Genomic DNA, 21,657 nt, shown 5'->3' on the forward strand with positions numbered 1-21,657 from the left:
TTATGGCGAGACTTGATGATTGCAGTCCATCGACAATCCCCAACAAACTTATCCAAACCTAACCTATACTTAACCTATCCAAAAAGACAAATTGCTGCAAAAGGTGCTTCTACCAAGTACTGACTTAAGGGGCTGAACACTTATGCAACCAGTAAATTTAATTTTGTACATTTTCTTTGCAAGTTTTGCTGACATTTAACCTCCTCTTCATATAACAGTGATCAGTTTAACCACTACAGCTTTGAATAAAAAAAAAAAATTGTTTGAAAAACTGTGTACATATTATTTCTAATGCTCCTGCAATCCACTGTATATTATGTGTGTGTGTGTGTGTGTGTGTGTGTGTGTTATTTCATGGACACCAAAACACTTTCCTCTACTACTAACTTTTTAAACAATTTACCAGGCACCAAACCCTAGAAGTGACTGGGTCCTGATTTAAATTAATATGACCAAGCTTTTCCAAAGGTAATCATTGCATCATGTAGTATGTGTAGAGATATTAATGAAGAGAGGCCACATTGCATAACCGCCCTGCTAAATTCTTTGAAGACTGTTATAGAAATAGGTTTACCTATTACATAAGCACAGAGCTCACTTGTAATTACTATTGCAATAGGTAAAACTAAATCCTGAGCCACTAGAAGGCACATTCCATTACCTTTATGGAGTGTAATTAACATTTTTTAGAAGCCAGGTACCGTATTTAAAATCAGTTGAGCATTGGGTTCTCCAGAGAAACGTTGAGCAACAGCTTATGGCTGACAGCAATGCCATTTCAAGACAGTGCAGGGCTGCATATATTCTATCACACATTTCAAACTATTCAGAGCTTCACGTTTTAAAATATCCTTGACATACTAAGGTATTGAACAAATATTGATAAATCCTTTCAACTTCTTTGAAGATATCTTGAACCCAATTATATTAATAGTGAGTTGAGCATACAATGAAGTGTAACAGAACAGTTAAACAAACAGAAGCACAAGAGATAAGAGGGGTTCCTGTGAACTCTTTGTACTGTACATGCAATGTTTGCATTGTAATTCAACCTTGGACATACAAACACAAGTTGCACTCATGGCTCGCCACTCTCCCAATTTACCAGAATTTGAAAGGAGATCTGCTGAGTTCCCTGATATCAGCCTGACTTCAGATGTCTAAATTACTTTTCAGTGGCAGAGAAAAAAAAGAAGCACTATATCCACAGTGTGCAACGTACTACATATGGCAGTAATGGCCCTATAACCACATGCATATATTGATGTTAAACTATAATTATAGCACTGTGTGACGGGGTACACCCAGCCCCTGTATTTACTTGTATTATTTTTGTATTGTTGTATTATTATTGTTGTTTAATGTATTTGTATTGCTATTTTTTGTAGTGAAATGTAGTTGGCAGGGACGAGGATTGCTTCTCGTCTCTGCCAAAATACCTCCCGTGAGAATATGTGGCCAGCAGCTAAACATTTATTGACAAATTTGCTGAGGACCACACTTATGAGAGAACCCATGCGGAATGTGGTCCAGGGATAAGCGAGGTCATTAATAACCCGTTAATTCCTCGACCACTCTATAAACCTGCAGCTTAATGCTGACCGGGGTTGAGAGTGGACAAAAAGAGGGTTAACAGGAGTCAGAGAGAGAGAGAGGTATATAATGAATGTATATTTGTTTTGGCCATTGTGCCTTTTGTTTTAATAATTACTACTACTGCTATTAAAATAACTACTACCACTACTACACTAATAATAATAATAATAATAATAATAATAATAATAATAATAATAATAATAATAATAATAATAATAATAACACAAAGTAAACTTACCTTCATACAGCTGTGCATACTGAGGAAATCCTGCTGCTCGTAACCAGTCACATGCCTCTTTTGCATCAATTTCTGAAAACAAACCAGAAATTCTTAAGTCAGTCACTCAGTAATGCCCAACCCTTATATATAACAGATGTCCTCAGCATTGCTACAGGACAACAAGAAGCCTTGTGGTTTCTGGCGAACATCTCCTAGGAAATATTGTTAAACAACAACAGCAAACAAAAAACACACACAATGAACACAGGTTACATAACATATTTGGATGATTCTTCTCATTGTGAGCTTGTAGTGGTAATGGCCTTGAACAATGTGTGGTTTGGAACAAGTTATAACACTATGTAACACAATTTTTGTTCCTGGGTAGTAAGTGTTATTTCCTAATTGCTTATGCCTCAAAAGTATAGAAAATGGCTATTATTCCCCACAAACTTTGCTTTTGTGACCAGGACAATGATATTTTAAAATGTACCTATTTCCAATGAGAAAACATATGAATCCAAATTAACATGTATTTATACTAAAGTAATATAAAAATGACTACAAAAGATTTAGAAGTGAGTAGTTTTTAGAGATTTACGATTATACTGTAAATCACTTTCAAGAATCAGCCTCCAAATGTAGTCTCCCATCATGTTCTCGTTATACCGTCCTTGGTAGCGGCGTTCAAAGTCCAGTATATCCTGGTGGAAGTGCTTGCCTTGCTCCTCCGAGTACGCTCCCATGTTCTCCTTGAATTTATCAAGATGAGCATCAAGAATACGGCCTTTGAGGGACATCCTACAGCCCATTGTGCCGTAGTTCTTCACCAGAGTCTCAACCAGCTCCACATAGTTTTCGGCCTTGTGATTGCCCAGGAAGCCCTGAACCACTGCGATAAAGCTGTTCCAAGCCGCTTTCTCCTTACTAGTGAGCTTCTTGGGTAATTTACTGCACTCCAGGATCTTCTTTATCTGCGGTCCGACCAAGACACCGGCTTTGACCTTTGCCTCAGACAGCTTAGGGAATAAGTCTTGAAGGCTGCCAACTCCTTATCTAGAGCTCTGACAAATTGTTTCATAAGGCCCAATTTGATGTGCAGTGGTGGCATCAGCACCTTCCGGGGGTCCAACAGTGGCTCCCACTTGACGTTGTTCCTCCCCACAGAGACAGAGAACTCGGTCCACTGTGGCCAGTCCCGCCTGTGGTAGTGCGCCTTGGTGTCCCTGCTGTCCCAAAGGCAAAGACAGCTGGGAAACTTGGTAAAACTACCTTGGAGACCCATCAGGAATGCCACCATTTTGAAGTCTCCTATGACCTCCCAGAAAAATGCTGATATGTATCCACTTAGGCAGTTGGAACTAAACTGAACTGGTGGGCTTAAGGCCCCTGTATTTATACTACTATTTATATTACTGGAAAGTTCTAGAAGTTACTCCAAGTTTACTCAGCACTGAATCTATCTGGAATGTTCTTGAAAATAGGTTAATTTCAAAACATCACTGTCCTGGTCACAAAAGCAAAGTTTGTGGGGAATAATAGCCATTTTCTATACTTCGGAGGCACAAGCAATTAGGAAATAACACTTACTACCCAGGAACCAAAAAAATGTTGTTACACGGTGTAATCCTTAGAAACAGAAAACAACAAAAAAAAAAAAAAACATTTAGGAAGAGAAGCAGCTGCTCTCAAAGATATGAGTTAACGGTGCGGTTATGGTACTTTTACATTTAAAAGTTTAAACATCTCAAACCTTAGGATCTAGCTTTGCTTCTCTTTGCAGCTACACTACTGAGATCTGCAGCCCACACACTTAGTACCCTAAAACAGAAGACTGTATCCTCAGGCTAGGGTATCTGACAAGGAGCTAGCAAGTTTGGGCATATGGACAGAATCTGTCAATTTTCTAGGCGACTGAGGATAATAGCAGTATTGGCTGTAGTAGTGGCTGTTGTCAAGCATGTGGAGAGTTGTCAATCAGTGAGATTCTAATCCTTTATAATACATGGTTCAATTTTATTTTCCCATAAAGTGCAACTGAGTTGATCCAGTTATCACTCGTACATTGTTAGAACCGTGACCCTGGTACACATGAACTCTAACGGAAATGCATCCTTACCTCTAAGCTGAAGTTTCAAAGACAATACTGTACCCTGAACCCATTGCATTATAATACCTCCCCATATCGTCCTATTCATTAGCACTGAGGCAAACACCAAGTTAAGTGTGGTTTTCATAAAGTAATACAAACACAGTTAAAACTAATCAGATTTCTTTTTAAGCAGGAATGTTCTTCCCTTAAACTTCATTACCCAATTATTACATAAGTAAAATCTGCTGTTCTGGCTCATCTTTAAAGACCTTTGTCTAGCTAAATGTCAAGGAGATAAACTTAATGGCTCGATTCCTGGTAGCTGAAAAGAAATTAAACCAAGACATTGTATTCCATTTTTTAAACATTAAATGAATGCAGTTATTTAACGATGATGAATCATTTCTGACTAAAGTGTGGGAGATTTATGGTGTTCCCTTTGCTTCTGCAAGTTGTTGGTACAAAACAAAGTTATTACAGAGTCATACATAAACTTCAGAAAACACTGGATCACAACGGAGCTGATAACCTACCCAATCATGAAGACAGACATGGATAAGAATGAAGGGATGTATCATATGGACACAGTTACCCAACGTATTGTCTAGCAGTGCCTCTGGGCACTAATCCATCCAAACAGTAGCCTCAGCTGACTAGAAGTCTTAATCAGGAGTGTCACTATCCATATGAATGACGTGAGGGTTCACCACATTTCAAGAGGGGAAAAGACAGTCTTGAAAGCACAATTAACACATGAAAATGCAAAACAACAGCCACTTTCAAAGCTGAGAGTTTAAACCCCAGGGAAGCCAGAAGCCTTTTCAAAAACGGACACAGCCACCCAAAAAAAAAAACAACTGAGGCCCCTCATCCTCTTTCCAGAAAGGGTTCTGGTTAAACTCAGTTTTACAGCTGCCTCTGATTACTGTCCTGAGAGGTGACCTGTGGGTCAGGGTCACACTCTTAACTCAATTTAACCATTGTAGAGATTTAAAAAATCAGGATCTCCTGGTTCCTAGTTTTCGCATCACCAGGTCACCCTGTCTCTTACCCAAGCAATTTACAAGCAATATGTCTACTCTAATATCTCGTTTTGTACCAGTAATCATCAATTGTGCAGTCCTGGGAAGAAATACAAATACAGATAACAAAAATGAAAAGCTTGGATGTCTGTAATGAGAACGTTATTCACAACTGTCTTCAAGCAAGACCCAGTGAAAATTAAAGTGATGTTTCATAATTTTGGATACAACGGCTATAGGGAATGTACAAATGAAATATGCTATAAAATACTTACAATTATTAATGATAAAACAACAAGATAAAAACAGTTACACTATTAAACCAGGCTTTTGTAGGTGCTGCAGAGGAGAAAAAGCCTATTCCTTATACATACAAAGCTCTTCAGTACCTCTGATCTGAATAGTTTCACTACTGGTGCCCCAGGGGTGAGTGTTACCGGTCTCTGATCCAGGTTTCAGGTGCCCAACGAGAATGACATGTTTTGGTGATGACATTTATGACTAGTCCCAACCTGGCCAAGTATTTGAACCTTTGCTGTAGAAAGTTCAGGCTTGAACAGCCCCTAGTCATCCCCCCTAGGGCTGTCAAAGAAGTTGGGATTTCACCATCCTCTAGCTCCACCCCAGGTCCAATGATGGTTTCTATTGCTTCTTATCTCAATCTATCATAGAGAACACTATCCATCTATGCTGTATGACAGCACCAGGCATCTGTTCAGAAACAGTTACTACTCACTTGGAATTCCTACAAAATTGTCTTCTGGGGCATTATTGAATAGGGGTTAAAGTAGTTTTGCAGGGGGAATTGGGCTTTTAATGTCTATACTAGTACTGAATTCAAATACCGCAAATAAATAATGAAAATGTACTGTATAATAAAAGCTAATTCTACAAACATACGTATTGTAGCTGAGTTGTGATCTTTTCTACAATAGCAAATTGCCACCTTCCCCATAAATGCTTTTTCATTTCAATTACACAGCTGAGTAATGACAGTGTTTTAAGTACTCTTTTTGTACATTAACCTGTGGTGTAAAGTTTGGGAGGGACAATGGCAGCACCAATCAATGCTGGTCTTGCTAACCAGAAAAACCACACTGTTAATTCTAATGCTAATGTACAGTAAATTGAAGAATCGTTGCTATTTCTAACTATTTGCATGGGTGAGGGACTGCTTCATATTCTAAAGAAGGCATTAATTTAGGTCCAGGTTAATATTAGCCCGAACTGGATATTAATTGAGGTACAAGCTATTAGGATCTTTACAGTTAATGATTGTTGCTACATGGCCTGCACCTCTATGCCACAAGATCATGCAATTCACTACTGTATGTAACACAGCGAAGCAGCCTTAATCCTTACTGCTGTTGAAACAAAAGACAAACAAATCCTTTTGTGTTTTGAGTGAGTCTAACCTAAAACAGGGTTGGGCAGCTGTAAAAACCCGATCCGCCCATCTTGCAGACGCTACTGTGCCTTTAACAATAAGGCTTGATTGCGCTTCTAGCAAACTAGATCACTTACACATTGCTGAGTGAAAAAAAAAATCTTGGAACGACATGACAGCTATGAAACTTCTTGAGATTTTCCGGTATTATCATTCAGTCCATATTGTGTCATATTATTGTACTGTAAGGTGATATAGTACATAATAGCTATACATATGCATTAAAAAAAAAAGTGTATTCCTTTTGTTGTGATATTGTAAAAATATGTACCCAGGTGCTTGTGAGAGATACTGGGGGTTCATGTATAAAGGCAGTATGCCTTTAAGAAGAAAGGCGTGATGGGACATCAGCGGAACACTTGTCAGCTGACATACAATTACAAATGCTTAAGTGCAGAGGTGCTGGATTATTACACTGAGTTTCATGCAACAGTTATGATGGAGACCAAACGTGTGCGAGTACTGGTGTGTAAAAAAATGGTTAAAATGAACAGTTGCATTAATAAAATGTAGAACAGCGAAAAACAAAAATAGCTGTGCATAAGCAAGTGAAAACGTTACCGTCTTTTTTTGGTTTGTTTTTCTGTGTGAACTCCAATAAACTCACATTATCTTTCCACAGTCAAATCCTAAATAAATGCCCAAATAAACAAGGTAATTTTCCATAATACAAAACAGTAATGAAAAAGAAAATGTAGAACATAGAAAAGAGCAACCAGATCTAGTTAACAAAATGCAACACATTATCAAACTTCTTTGTCGTATTATATATTTAAGGAAAGGCAAGTTTATTTTTCCATTAAAAGTCTTTATGGCACAGGTCACTCAGCATTAAACTGAGCTATTTGGAAAAGCCTCATCCAACATCAGTTATGCTACCAAAGAGGTCTTATGGTCCTCTGTAGTGGAGAAATTCAGTGCTGACGGTGTTACCAGGAGGACAGTCAACCAGGTGATGAAAAGGTGACAGAACCTGCGGTGGTGAACAAAATCAAAACTCACAACGCAGCACGAGCATGCAGCAGGAACAGGAGGAGGGCCACCATCTACATCACAGCTTACACCGATGGAGAGGCAAGCAGAGAGGACAATCCATCCCAAACAAAGAGACCCTGGGTTTGAATATGCATTGTCTTCTCCGTCTTTCCCCTATCCTCTGAAGGTTTTCTTGCCTGTCCTCAACAAGAGCCAAGCGTCGCCGCATCAGGAAGTGTACCACAGCAGCCATCTTGAGGCCAATGACAGTTCTCTGAAGGGGTGTGCTTTTAAACAGTTTTTAATTACTCACTTCTATTATGGTTTACTCCTTGTCAGAGGAGGTGCAAAGTGTTTGGAGGGTCAGCAATTACCCAAGTGCAAGGTAAAAATCCTTACATCTCATTATGTTTGAGCTGGCTTAATATTCCAGATCCCTGCCCTCTTCCATGCTCTTTTCTTCATTTGAATACATTTCAATGGATTAATGATGGCAAAGTGCTAATTTGATAGCCTTTACATAAGCTGCATTTTTAGTGACCCCTAAAGTCCCACTTTACGCTAGTAAAGACGTTTTCTGGCAGCAATATTGTTTTTTGCAGCCGCAAATCACTTTGCACGTACCCTTACATCGGCCCAATAATTTGAAAGCCAACTGAAATGCATTCCAAGTTGGGTCACCCCAAGAAGGACGATGCTTTTCACATCGTTCAGGAATGTGTTTACCGCCATACTGAAAACAGAAAGAAAAAGAGCAGCTAGAACACTCAGAAGAAAGCATTTCTGAAGCTGAATATGTTTATGTACAAACATGAGTTACACAAGTCTGCAATACAGTCAGTGCTAAACTTTACTGGACAGAAACGTTTAGAAATGGAAAATGTGTAACATTCCAGATCTCCTTTCTACGAGATTTAGATACTAAACACTATGGCACAGATCCTGCAATTAAACCACTGTCTGTGTTATGCTGAAAATTCCCAATATAATAACAGGATTCTGACATAAAACTTTCCATTTTCATAGTGGAATTTCTCTTACAATAAAACAAACATTCACAAACAGATACTTAATTAGGACAATCATTCTAAAGTTATTGTACAGTCCCTGGTGGATATAAAAATACTACACAGTACACGTTACGTCTTCTTTCCCACACTGGTTCACATTCTTTAAGTATGTGGGAGAGCAATGAATCAGTAGACTCTGATTTCTAATACACATACAAGGACATCCCAGTAATGAATTCCTATATTTCCTAACACTGCCATCTGGCTATCCACCTGAGCACAATTCTGCTCTAAATGGGCTGTGCCACTCTGAATTTAATACAGGGGAAGCTCTGGTTTTTTTACTTGCTGGAAAAACCTTGTAAATATTTTTTAAATGAATATCTCATATGGTACTCTAAACTTTATGAAAAAAAAAACAAATCCTTTTCAAAATCTGTTGTTTAATCTGAGGCAGCTACTTTGGCTGAAGCAATTGAAATAGTCTGAAGTACCCCCTATCATATTTTGGAATGGAACTGCTCTAGTAAAAGTTGTTCCTTAAGGGCTGGGAATTCCAGATGTTGCACTAGCAAGCCCCTTAGAAATGGAAAAATGAAGGCAGCTGTACAGGGAAAACATGACAAACAAAGGGAAACCAAGGAGCAATGAGTCAGTGAGCCTTGTTTAATGTGGTTATGATTCCAAAAACCATACCACAAGAATGACAAATAACAAACATGTATTTTTTTTTCTTCTCCTGGGAAAGTTTAAGCTTGATTAGTAAACAGCATTATATCATTGTTGCTTCAGTTTTGTAACAGGTAATTCAGTAACACAGTCCAGTTTCAAACTTATTGTAAAGGAGTGTGCAACAGCTACAGTATTTCCTCATGTTCTGATGCACTTTCAAGTCTGGTTATTTTTGTGAAATTCATTGGCCAGCCTGTTCACAACTTTTGAAATCATACTTCAAAACAATAAAATAAATAAAGCCTGCACTATCCTCAGAAGAATGTATAAATAAGCTTTTTTGTAGGTAGTAATAATAAGTTAAAAATTAAAAGCATCAGAAATATAGGTATTTCTTTCTGAAAGGTTGATAAACCTTAAATACATTGAGTCTGGAATTTTTTTTCAAAACTGGAGGCATAGTACAGAGGGCTTGGTGGTCCAGAGGTTATTGAAAAGGGTTTGATGCCAGGAGGTCCCTGGTTCTAATCCGTGCTCTGGCGCTGACTGACTGTGTGTGACCCTGAGCAACTCACTTAACCTCCTTGTGCTCCATCCTTCGGACGAGACATAAAACTGAAGTCCTATTAGAAGTGACTTTGCAGCAGTTTTTGATGAATAGGTCACCCCTTAGTCTCTGTAAGTGTACAACTACTGAATAGACTTGACATTGGTCAATGTAACATTACCCTATATTGCACTTTGTCAAGCCATTCAAATAAAGTCTGTCTCCTTTAGAGAACAAGTGACCAAGTTTAACACTGCACACCTGCTGAATGCTTCACAATTTGTAGGACAAAAATGTATATTACCACACTATGGAATTACACAAGCAAGAAATCAGTCGTTCAAGCTTATTCCCTGCCCAGATATTTCCATCCCCAGCTTCACAATGCACCTTTCGTAGAAGTCTACTTGAAGATAATATTGTTTGCTTTCTGCTCGGGTATATGCATTGAAATCTGTTCTTGGACGAACTGGTTGTACACACTGTTTCTTTGATTGTAATGGTGTGAATAAAATGATTGGGACAGGGTTCTAATACTGGGTAGTGTGGGTTACAGCAAACCATGCCACTTTTTTTATTATAACCTTGTTCTAGCTACACTGCTTCAGCCGCTAGACACACCTCCAGTACCTGAAACTCTAAAATTTAAGAGACTGAAAAAAACAACTTTTGACTTATGCTTCCCTGTCATTTCCTGTGGAATGCTATATACTAGGGATGCCAACGTTCTTTACAGTTTGTAAACTTGCTGTTACACACATTGTGTACTTTTCTGTAGGAAATACTGCTATGAAAGTGATAGTGGACCCGAGTCCAAAGGTGATTCTTTAAAAAAACAACACAATCAATCAAAACACCTAACAGATATTTCGAGAAATATACACTGATTTATTACAAACATTTGGAAATCACCTTCTTTTAAAACATCGCATCATGGGGCTTTTCAAACAAACATACTGGTAATCCCTTGTTCCAGTAACAGGGAATTAACAACTTTTCTTCTCTGAAACTGCCAATTTATTTGGGGCCTTCCAAAACACTCAACATTACTGTAATACAGTTTAACAACACCACCAGCCATTTCTGAAAACATATCATGAAATTAAAATCTGAAACTCCCTTTTCAAGGTGACAGGACTTCTAAAAGGTGATATACCGTAGTAGGAAATTCCCACAAAGTGTCACCAATCACCCCCCTTCTTCCAAACTTCCTGTAACAATCCAACCAAGGACAGATAGTTCCACTATCCCTCTGTTTTGCTTGCCAATTCTGTATTCTAACCATGAAAGTTGTGGATTGGTTGCGCTAGATAGTGAAGTCTTCTCTATTCCAAAAAAGAGCAGGGATATAATAGGCAGTGGAAATGTCAATTTCAAACCTGTCCTGAGGGACCACCATCCTATGGGACACGGGATTCCTGCTCATTCAATCTTTTTTTTTTGATACATTGAGAGGCGGTAATGTGGACTTCTCTTCTCTTACTCACTTACTCTAATACTTTGGAACAAAAATTATGCAAAAAATAAATACATCTTGATAGTCCTATCTATTGAGTCACACCATAGACAGCACAACAACTAAACAGAAAAGCATTGTGGGTTAATGGAATTAGTCAATAACGGAACCCCATTTAAAATTAGACACCTGTAAGATTGCCAACATTGGGAATCCTAACAGACATTTTTTTTCCATTACTTTGCTAAGTTAGGAGTTGTTATTCTATTAGATGCATCTCTTGCATCTGCACTTTGTCTGTATTAAAAACAAAAGTGCTCTGGCTTTCTCAGCCCCGCAGCATATCATTCTGTTTAAGTACAGACAGAATGTTTCTTTTCTTTCTCAAAGTGACATAATCTAAGCAGACAAGAGAATAAGCCAGAGGTTTGGTATACAAAATTTGACTTAACCATGGTCAAACCACAAACACAGCAAAGCACTATTTTGGTCTTAATTTATCAGAAACCACTGTATATTTAGTGGTTCATTCTTTAAGATATTTTTTGTAGCTATAAGCCATATTCTTCCAGATGTTAGGATGATAAAAGTAAACTAACATTACAGAAGTTGTTAAATTGCACAGGCACCAAACCATATCAGCCCCTGGTGGACTTCACACACCTTTACAAAATTAACAATATAAAAATACATTTGTGTTGAAATATTTGTCTGCTTAACTGTAATTTAATGTAAGTGTAAAGGGTTCCAAAATGCTTTTCTAGTTTTTAAACGCTGACTTGATTTTATTTCCACAGAAAACACAGAGACAAACTGCATCCACTTTAAAATTATGATCACCAGACCAGACTATCCAAAGATATTGAATTAGGATAACTGCAATCAAACGTCATTATAACGTTACAGCAAAGAAGCCTAGTCCAAATGCACAGTAGTGACGCTTAACTACTGTTACCCTTTTCAACTTGGTTTCAACTTATAATAGTGTTTTTAAACGATGCCTAACATTATTTTCCGAGTTATATTTAGACCTTGCCAGGGAATGGTTTGACCATTCATAAAATAAAGAATCCAGAAAGTGATTTCATTTTGTGGTCTCTGGCATGGTATTGTGCACACCCTTTCAAAACCGCCATCTGTACTAACTCTGTCTTTACTTGTCCCCTACTGAAATACACCAACCCTGTTTTTCCAGCTACTACCGTCTTGGTGATCTAAAAAAAAAAAAAAAAAAAAAAAAAAAAAAAGACAAAAAGCTACAATGCAGCCCCAGCGCCAGACTGACGAATGCACAAGCAGCCTACATACTGGGATCTCTGATGAGTGAAGTGTTATAGTCTTGCCAGTGATTTGGCAATTCAAGGTTGTTTTGTTACTATTTACAGGAAGTGCAAATCTATTTTTTTTTTTATATGTTCACAATTGAAAGACCGTTATTCAATAAAAACAAATTGTCTTGGAAATTGACAGATGTGCTATTTTGATGTGCATGACTTATTGACATTTTTTTAAAAATGATCATATTATAATTTATTGTATAGCAAGTATCTCTTAATACATTAGACATTTTTTCTGACAACTACCTAAACTAAAACACATGACACTGTTGACTAATTAGGCTGTTTTGTACTCTAGCTATGCATTACAGGGTATGTGTTTTATTTATCCAATGCACCTTAACCCTGACCTGAAGAAGTCATTCTCCTTTGGGAGAGGTGAAAGTGTCACCTTCGTGCGGCTCTAATCTGTGGCTTGTTTAGAGAATATAGTACTGTTAATTAAGAACAGGGTTTTGACGTTTGGGATGTGCGTTACCTGTTTTCACATCAAATGGATTTAAACGTTTAAAAATAGAAAAGAAATGGATGATTTATGACCTTGGAATGGTTTGTAGACTCAACAAAACATAACAACTTCCTCTCAGCACTTCAGCTACCATAATCTCTTTTTAGGCTGTAGAAGCAGGCCTCTATAATCAAATGATAGCCTTTTTTGATGTCCATGCACACTGACACAACATCCAACCAACCAAGTCTCCATACCCTACACTGTTGTGTACAATATAAAGCAAGCAACATGAGAACTCTTGTTTTCTATGCATCTAAAACACTTCAGGACTGTCTTCAAATGTTAAGAAAGGAAGCTGATTTTACGGCACTGAGCCCGGACTGTATTTCTACAACTCTGTTAACCTGTACAGATGTCTTTAAATTTTATTCAAAGCTAAGCCAACAATGCAGCCAGAGATGCATCTGGTGACAAAAGTGTTTTTATATAAAATGAAAGAATAAGGTCTTACAGTGCCGCAAGCAAAAATAAAAGGCGCCGGCAGTGGTGGAAACATTCTTTTCCTTTTCCAAGCAGACTCCTTAGTGAATGCCCTTTAATCTGAAGGCACCACCTCAAGACTCCCTGCTTTAGTCTCTAATCTAAAAGTGCTTAACCACCTGGAGGTTTGAGACAGTTCTCTGAGTTAAAGCACGTCCGCAGAACAGGGCTAGTTGCCTTAAAACAAAGGAAGAGCTCCTGCTGGGTTCAACATGTAAAGCTATATCATAAAGTAATGATGAATTCCTTTTAAGAAATACATCCACTGAAAATGTAAACTGAATTAAAAGAAAGGATTATGATTAAAAAAAAGAACCTGGACTTTACAAAAGACACACAACCATAATCTAGAGACCCACTCAATGGAACAAACGCAGACATTTTAACATGCAAATAATTCCAGACTTCTCCAAATGGAAAAGGTCCTTCACTGAAAAACACCGGCATTGTTTTCCTAAACCTTTTAAAAAACAAAAGCACAAACCAGGAATTTGGTAATGAACTCAGTGTGTAAGCTTTAAAACATCTGTCTACAAGGTTATTGGTATGATGAACCCTAAGCAAAAGCAATTTAAAATAATTGGTCAGCTGTCACTCCTATGATTCTCAGCCTTAAAGCCTTATATCACTACAGTACAGATCTGTAAATGTAGCTGAATAGCTACATCTTGCTTAAGTTGCTTAAATAAATGCAATGCACAATAAACAGCAATGTGTTAAAATTTAGTGTGACCTATTGCTGAAAAAATGCTGCAAAACCTTGACAGCTAATGGCTAGCTTGAGCCACAGCCTGCAGATGCCAAATATCTATTACAGACACATTTCTCACCATCATGGTTATTATGGCTTAAAATAACATGTGGCAGTAATACTCTCCTCACTGATGAAAGTGACCCTTAAATCTAAAAAACTTCACTTATTGAAGTGCAGGTGCATTCCTGATTGGTCACTCCCACACACACACACACATGGCATCCATTAACACGGCTGCACAGTAATGCTCCAGGTGCTGTTTGATTGTCAGTGGGCTAAAATGATATCTGTTGGTGTGCAAAAACAAATGAGATCTGCAAGGAATGAAAGATCCTTACACCATTTTCCACAGCTCTGAACGTCCCCATCCTGTGGCTTAAATCCTGAGCATAAATTAGATCAATCAACAGGATATTCTGCAAAATACATAAAACAGTCATTCGCAAGGCTTGAGCAGAAGATAAATGATTCCAGACGTTGGACGGAAGCCATTTTCCCACACATGCAAAAATGTTTTGACATCCATCTTGGGGTATTCAGGAAGGTTTTTTTTTTTTATTTGGTGAGAAAAACACTATTTTTTTCCCCTTGCAGTCTTGGAACACAACTTTTTTTTTTCTTTTTAACCACTAAAAGGGTCAACACTAGAACATCTTCCCTCTTCACTAACTTCACAATTTTGTTATTATGCCAAAATGCATTTACTGAATTGTCTTGACATGATCAATGCAGGCATTTAAAGGTGTACAAATCAATGTTTATGCTATAAGTATAAGCAGTAACAGGAAGACAGTTTAACCAATGTATTTATATTTAGAAGAAAGTAGTCTAATTATTTGATGAAGTTTCAACCAGAAGTTTTAGTATTTCTACATGTTGTTTAATGGATTAGACTAGTTTACATAGCATAAACAATCAAAATGTAGACAGTGACAAAATGGTGACACAGATCTGTTCCACGTTCAGGGACAGATTTATTGAGTTTTTGCCAGCAATAAACAAGCCCATGTGTATTTAAAAAACAATGAATACACCTAAATATTGTTTTTTTTACTTTGTGCAATATTTGCATTAGAGCAAAAGTTTAGATTTAAGAAAACAACTTTTAACATTATAAAATTAGCAAGAGACAAGAGATTAGCATGTAACAATTTAACTACCTTCAACTAAGTTGTTTCTTGCTAGTTAATGCTTCTTTTTGTATTTTGTTTCAATTTCTTCTTATGTTGTATTTTTTTTTACTCCCATTCATAAACAGATACACAAATACATACATGTGTATATAAAAGTAAATAGCTCCAATTGTTACATCATGTAAATGTGTAAGCTTGACAGTAAGACGGTACCTCTTATGTCCAGCACTCTTTCCCAAGAAGTGTCTCTGATTTCAACGCTGTCCCATCATGGAACAACAGTGCAAAATATCCCAGACTTCCATCCAACCCCAGCTCATGCCTCCTGGTTTCCAAGCTGTTGTCTCTGGTCTGGTTTCTTTATCACCACTTTTAACTGGCTCTTTTCAGAGCTGCTTTTTAAACCCCGCCCCCACATGTAGAGGAGTGGAGACCACAGCTGGATTCTTGTACAAGCTTTCCTTTCCAATAATGAATCTGTATTTACAGTAACATTGTTTCCAGCGAGCAACAGAGTACTGATGTCAGCAAAATATCTGGTCTACCTTTACATCAAACTGTAAGCACTGACTTTGCTATAACACAGCAATTTGCTATGAGTAATTACACACAATGGTTATACTCACGCAGTTCCAGTCTTTAATGTGTGTGTGGTAATTATTGTATGTCTTGTTTTATAGTTTGCCAACAAGCACAATGGAGAAGACGAATCATTGTGAATATTTTTAATACATTAAATGTATGTCTTGGTCAATGTTTTGGTTTGACTGTTGAAGTTAAGGATGTATGTTATTCCACTCAGGGGTCAAACTGGAGTACATGCATAAAAACTGAAGCCAAAAGACAACCTGCATAGCAACACGTCACTGTAAATAGAGTATTATTCATTAGCAGACAGTCTACCCACCTAACCCTATATTAGGTTAGAGAAGCTAATGGCTGGGAAAAACTTTGTTTTATTTCTGTAAATTGCCAGCTAAGCTGCGATAGGTGGTCTAAAAAGGTCAGCACTTCAGTCAGCCCAAACCATTCTCTCCTGTAATTTCCCACTTACTGACATGTTATACTGGTTGCTTAGAAACAGGGCCTGGACAAGTTCTCAGCAGAGGATATACACTAAAAGTTAAACTGCTAAAACTGGGCCTAATAAATATACACTGGATCAGTGCAGACTATTTCAGAATCAGTGTGGTTTAATGTCTTCTTCTTTTACCCATGCTGGAGCATTAGTTGAATTCTGGTAAGAGAACAGTGCCTCCTACAGAGTCACAAATACCACTTCCCGTAGCAAAGCAGGAGCAGTTTTGAAGTCTCCTGTCCATGGACTGACAAGGCCCAGCCTTGTACTGCTTCTCTGATCTGAACAGATGGAAATCCATGATGGTATGACAGGCCGCTATTGTCATTCATGATGTGGTCATGTGCAGGTAACGTATGCGTTTCCTGATAGCTCAAGTAGGCAGAGGTGATGTTTAAAATGCGGGCTTACACTCAGAAAAGTCAATAAAGTCAAAACTTCCAGCAAAAATAAATAAAAAACCTTGTACATAGAAGACTGAGAATGATATCATAACACCTGAAGTTCAATTTACAATCTGGTCAAGTTCATTGTCTTTACACCAATACTAAATACCCAAACACTGATATATAATTTCTCTCCTGTTGGACAGGCTTGTTCCACTTGGTTTGTGAAAAACATTGAGGCTGTTGTCTCAAACGGGATTTAAGGTGTCAAACAGAATCTCTGCTTACTTTATTGAACTAGTAAGTGTTCAATAAAGAAACAAATGCATAAAAACAGACATGAGAATAAACCTGCAAAAAAAACCCATATAATTCTGTTTCTTAGTAAAAAAGAAGAAAATCTAGAGGATGATTAAAGCATACAATTAGTGCATCCTACAGTATACATTTACCCTGATAAAAATGTATAAATATTGCCCTATATATTGAACTTACTATATTTATGTGGCAAAGTGTTTGCAGTGTGCAGGTGTAGGGGTGATGCAGTGCTCAAGACAAAGTACTGGTGAAATGGAGGTTTATTTTTGTAACCCAAAGTCTGACGACAAACAGTAAACAATAATGATAACAGACAATACACAATGGGATGCGTATTGCTCTGTTGTAATCCACGGGTTGGCGTCGAAATAATAGTCCCGATCTTTAAACTCCCACACGTAACACAAACACGATCACAAGTCCACAGTGAGTGCTATAGTGCTCATGCTGCAAATACAGTTAATCGTGACACAAGTGAAATGTTGTCCTGGTTTGGTGCTGGCCTTTAGTGACAGCTCCGGATCATGCTAGCCGTCTAATAACAACAAACAAACAGTTTTTAGACATGATAAAACAAACAAAACAGTCACAATTACAAAATGGGTCTACTTCTGGTTTAGCATTAATCATAACAAAGGAACAGATCACCTCGCTACATCCCCTTATGTACTGTAGTCATGACTCCTTGCTTAACGATTGCAACCGCTCTTCCAGTCCGCGGCTGCCACATCGTTTCCCTTCCGGGTCGATGATTTAGTGTACCATAGCTCCGCCCCCTTTCTAGATGGCTGACTTCTGCCTAACCCAGGGAATTAATTGTCTGGCCATTGTATGACAAGTGGAATCTCTCTCCCATTCACTTTCATTGCGATTCCAACAGCTGCTATTACTAAGCCAAATGACTAGGGCTGTATGTTTTATTTCATTGCATTTCGTGATTATAATACTATATAATACGATTTATATACTATAAAACATAATGTTTTAAAGCAAAAGAAAATAGCACTTTCATGTTCAAAATGTATAATTTTCTCTAGTTATTATACAACAAATGTTCCTAAATATGTAAATGCACCTGAAAAACAGTAAATGCTAAATTGTAGAATATTTCATTTTTTATGTCCACCTTTTAAAGACATTCTATTTTCACCACTGGTGAACAAAATAAAAACACATATACATGTAAAAATAACAACACACACATGAAATGTCCTCTTCATGTGCTGGACAGAGCGATCTTTAACAGTATTATTGATGCAGCTGGTGTCTTTATTGATGAAGACATTTTAAAGAAATCATGTAGCTCTATACAGTGCGCTCAATCATTTACAGGAAGCAAACTTAACCAGCTGCAAGGTTCCTAAAATGCAGTGTAACAGGTAGTGTGTTAATAAGGGAAATGTGCTGTATTTATTTTAAAGTAATACAAATATGTACATTTACACTCTTCTTTCAGAAATGTTAATTTTTACGGGGAACTACATATTTTACACGATAATGGGTACATTTCACGGATATCGTGAAATCTGTAATAACTATGAAAAAAGTACAGCCTTACTAATGATTGATCCAACTGAAGCCAGACTCTTTTAAATAAGAGCAGAGTTTTTAAATTAAAAAAAGATATCAGAACATGTGTCATAATATAGCTTTAACTAGAAACACATCTAACGATAGTTTACTTCTACACAAAGTCTACCTCGATGGTAAGAACATTTGTCTCAGATTTTATCCACTTGGAAGACTCCCCACACTTGATAGGTCCTGTAGTAACATGTGATATGAATTATGACTGATATCTGCCGAGTCAGAATGCCTTTTGCCCTTTTGCCTAGCCTCTGGATATTTCTAATTGAATCAATGTGGTACATACTAGGATCCACATCTCCTGTAAAGTAAAGCACATTGCAGGTGTCAGCAATATGACTTACATCCACAGCGTGTGGCAGATAATCCCTTAACAAATGGCCATGCAGGGCTTCATCACAACCACAGTTCCTTCAAAAGCTTAGCTCAGAAATCTGAAAAAGTAGGTTATTGTGATTAGAATAAACACAAAAGTCGACATAATGCTGACACTGTTATTTCCATTTGAATACTCACATCCTTTTGTCTGAATTTTCATGTAAATTTTGGGCTTCATTTTGAACCATCTCTTTCCTTTAAGTACATTCATTTGTTGCTTCTTTCAGTTGCATTTCTCCACTTTGGCCACAAGAGGCCATAAACAGCTCACTCAATTCAACAAGAATTCCAAGCAGAAAATAAATGAGGGCAGCTGGTCTAGTGTTTCACAGTCACTATTGTCATCCATATGTGACAGATTATAGGGCATTTGATCATCACAAATTCTTATTGTATTTGGAGGAACAATAACTAACGGTACAAATACAGTACCACAAAGACAACCCCATCCATTTTCATTAGGACACTGACGGCAAAGTGTCAGGGGCTGTCATCATGTTCTGATGTTTCTCAAGTCAATCATCACATTCTATAATCACGGGCCCGACTGTAATGTCAGGGTTTACAATTGAGCACCTGTGAATGACAAATACAGACAGTGCAGCTGGAATTGGTGTCAGAAGTCTGCATTGAACGAACAACCCTCTTTGGGGTAGAGAGGGTCTCCATGCCCATTGAAACCTGGACCTCTCTGAAAAACAGCCTTGCTGGCTGATTAGTGCACTGCTTGTGAAGTTGACATTATAAACTGTGCTAAGACAACTACGACTCTTTTTCAATAGAGTCGTCAGATTGAACTGACATTCAGCCATTATATTGCTTGGGTGTATTCTAACCAGTGACCTACGTGAGAAAGGCTTCATATCAAACTGCCAATCCATTGAGCCACCATTGCAAAAGTATCATATTTAAAATAATGTAAGTTGGTTGGTGATATATCATTACTTACTGCAAAAGTCAGCTGTGTCTCCCATCCCCAGTGTGGACGCTGATTACGTGTATTGCCTGCCAAGCTGGTTCACAAATGCCAGAGCTGGTTTATTAATGTTTGACTATGTAACTCGGTAAGCACAGTTACCTTCAAACATTCCACTTTCTACTGTTAATGATTACACTGTAATACTGTTGGCAGTTTGTATTTATTTTACTATAAATACTTTAACGAGGATTCAGTTACAGCAAAAAGGCGGCGACCTTTATAACCAGTTTTTCATTTATACAGAATTCTCTAAAAGGCTAAACATTATCCAGTCTTTTAAATCGATTAATCACATGTTTGCTAGTGATATGGAATTGTAGAGAAATACAATTACAAGTAATACAAAGAATCAGCATAATGCTACTGCAGCCGGCCGATCGGTCAAAGAAAACCCCTTCTAGGCAGATGCTTGTGAAACCAATCTAGGTAAGTACGCTCCACCATTTTTCAAGATTTGTTTTTCGCGCACCATTTTTTGCAACTGCACTCAGGTAGAAATCGATTCATTATTTTTTAATCGATCAAAGCACACAGGTGTGATTAATCGATCAATCATTCAACAATTAAAACCCCTAGTTGATCTATATATATTACAGTGTGTGTCTAGATAGTAGTGTAGTCTTTAATTTATTGAGTAAAACACAGACGGGATAGGTTTCAGAACCTTCTTGTTCAAAGAAAACCATGCTGTCAGAGCTGATGTACCCATTGCAAGTTTTATTTCTTAGGTGTAAAGCAATTATAGATTGTTCTAGCTAAAGAACTGTGGCAGAGTAGGTTTTATGGTGTATTTATTCAACAACACAAACAAAATAAGTAAAACAAAAGCCTAACTCCACCAAAGAGTGCTAACTAAATTTATATAAGACAGCTAAACGGTTTACCAGTAACCAAAAACACTTGCTACACACAGTACACACGTTAAACATAATACACACGACACATTACCTTTCTTAAGGTTTGCTCACACAAGTCTCACACAGGTCTGTCAGACAGAACACTAACAAACATTTTGACCTGCTTTTATATACAGGCCTCCCTCGTTCCAATTCTAACCCCAAGGCATTCTGGGGGATGTAGTCCGGTTTACCCTTTATTATTTCCTCCCTCTACTCACAGGAGCTAATCTCCATGTAACTCCCTGAACTGGTTTGCAAATCTACATTTCCAAGCATTTTGTAACACTGATTATTAGGTTTTGAACTACAAGAGTATTGCAACATATTTAATATATATCTTCATCAGTATTTTGGTAATACTGTATATTGTGGTTTAAGAATAATGAAGGCAGTCACCGTGACAGCCCAAATAATGAAATGTTGTGAAATCTATTTTGTTAATCATGTTTAATATTTCACAAAACAGTGGCAGATAATGTTTTATTACCCAACAGTCTTTAAATAGACATTGGCATGTGAAATCATGAGTATTTGCAAATGCAGAACAAGACTTAGAATCTGGAAATTAGAAATGTGCCTGTGACATACTGGGCCCTATTTTCAAGCTTTACTAAGGGGTTAGGTTGATGCACATTAAATTAGAGAAAATCACTCCCATATTTTGTATCAGGGTACCTCTACCTCTGGGTAATGGCTTCACTCAAACAATGATTGGCTGAGACAAGGTTTATAATTAAATGTAATTATAGGAGTGTACTGCCTTTTGGAAAGGACACAGGA

At 37.5% G+C, this 21,657-nt stretch overlaps 1 long non-coding RNA gene across 1 annotated transcript; it reads right to left on the reverse strand.

Moving 5' to 3' along the window:
* Window positions 1-17,195: 17,195 nt before the first annotated feature.
* Window positions 17,196-20,908, reverse strand: LOC121320606. The gene is made up of 3 exons (XR_005950865.1): window positions 19,138-20,908; window positions 18,966-19,055; window positions 17,196-17,569 (listed from the first exon to the last, which is right to left on the reverse strand). It is a non-coding gene; the product is annotated as an uncharacterized LOC121320606 (long non-coding RNA).
* Window positions 20,909-21,657: the final 749 nt, after the last annotated feature.

The sequence above is a fragment of the Polyodon spathula genome, chromosome 9, assembly GCF_017654505.1.
Source record: "Polyodon spathula isolate WHYD16114869_AA chromosome 9, ASM1765450v1, whole genome shotgun sequence".
Taxonomy (NCBI): Eukaryota; Metazoa; Chordata; class Actinopteri; order Acipenseriformes; family Polyodontidae; genus Polyodon; species Polyodon spathula.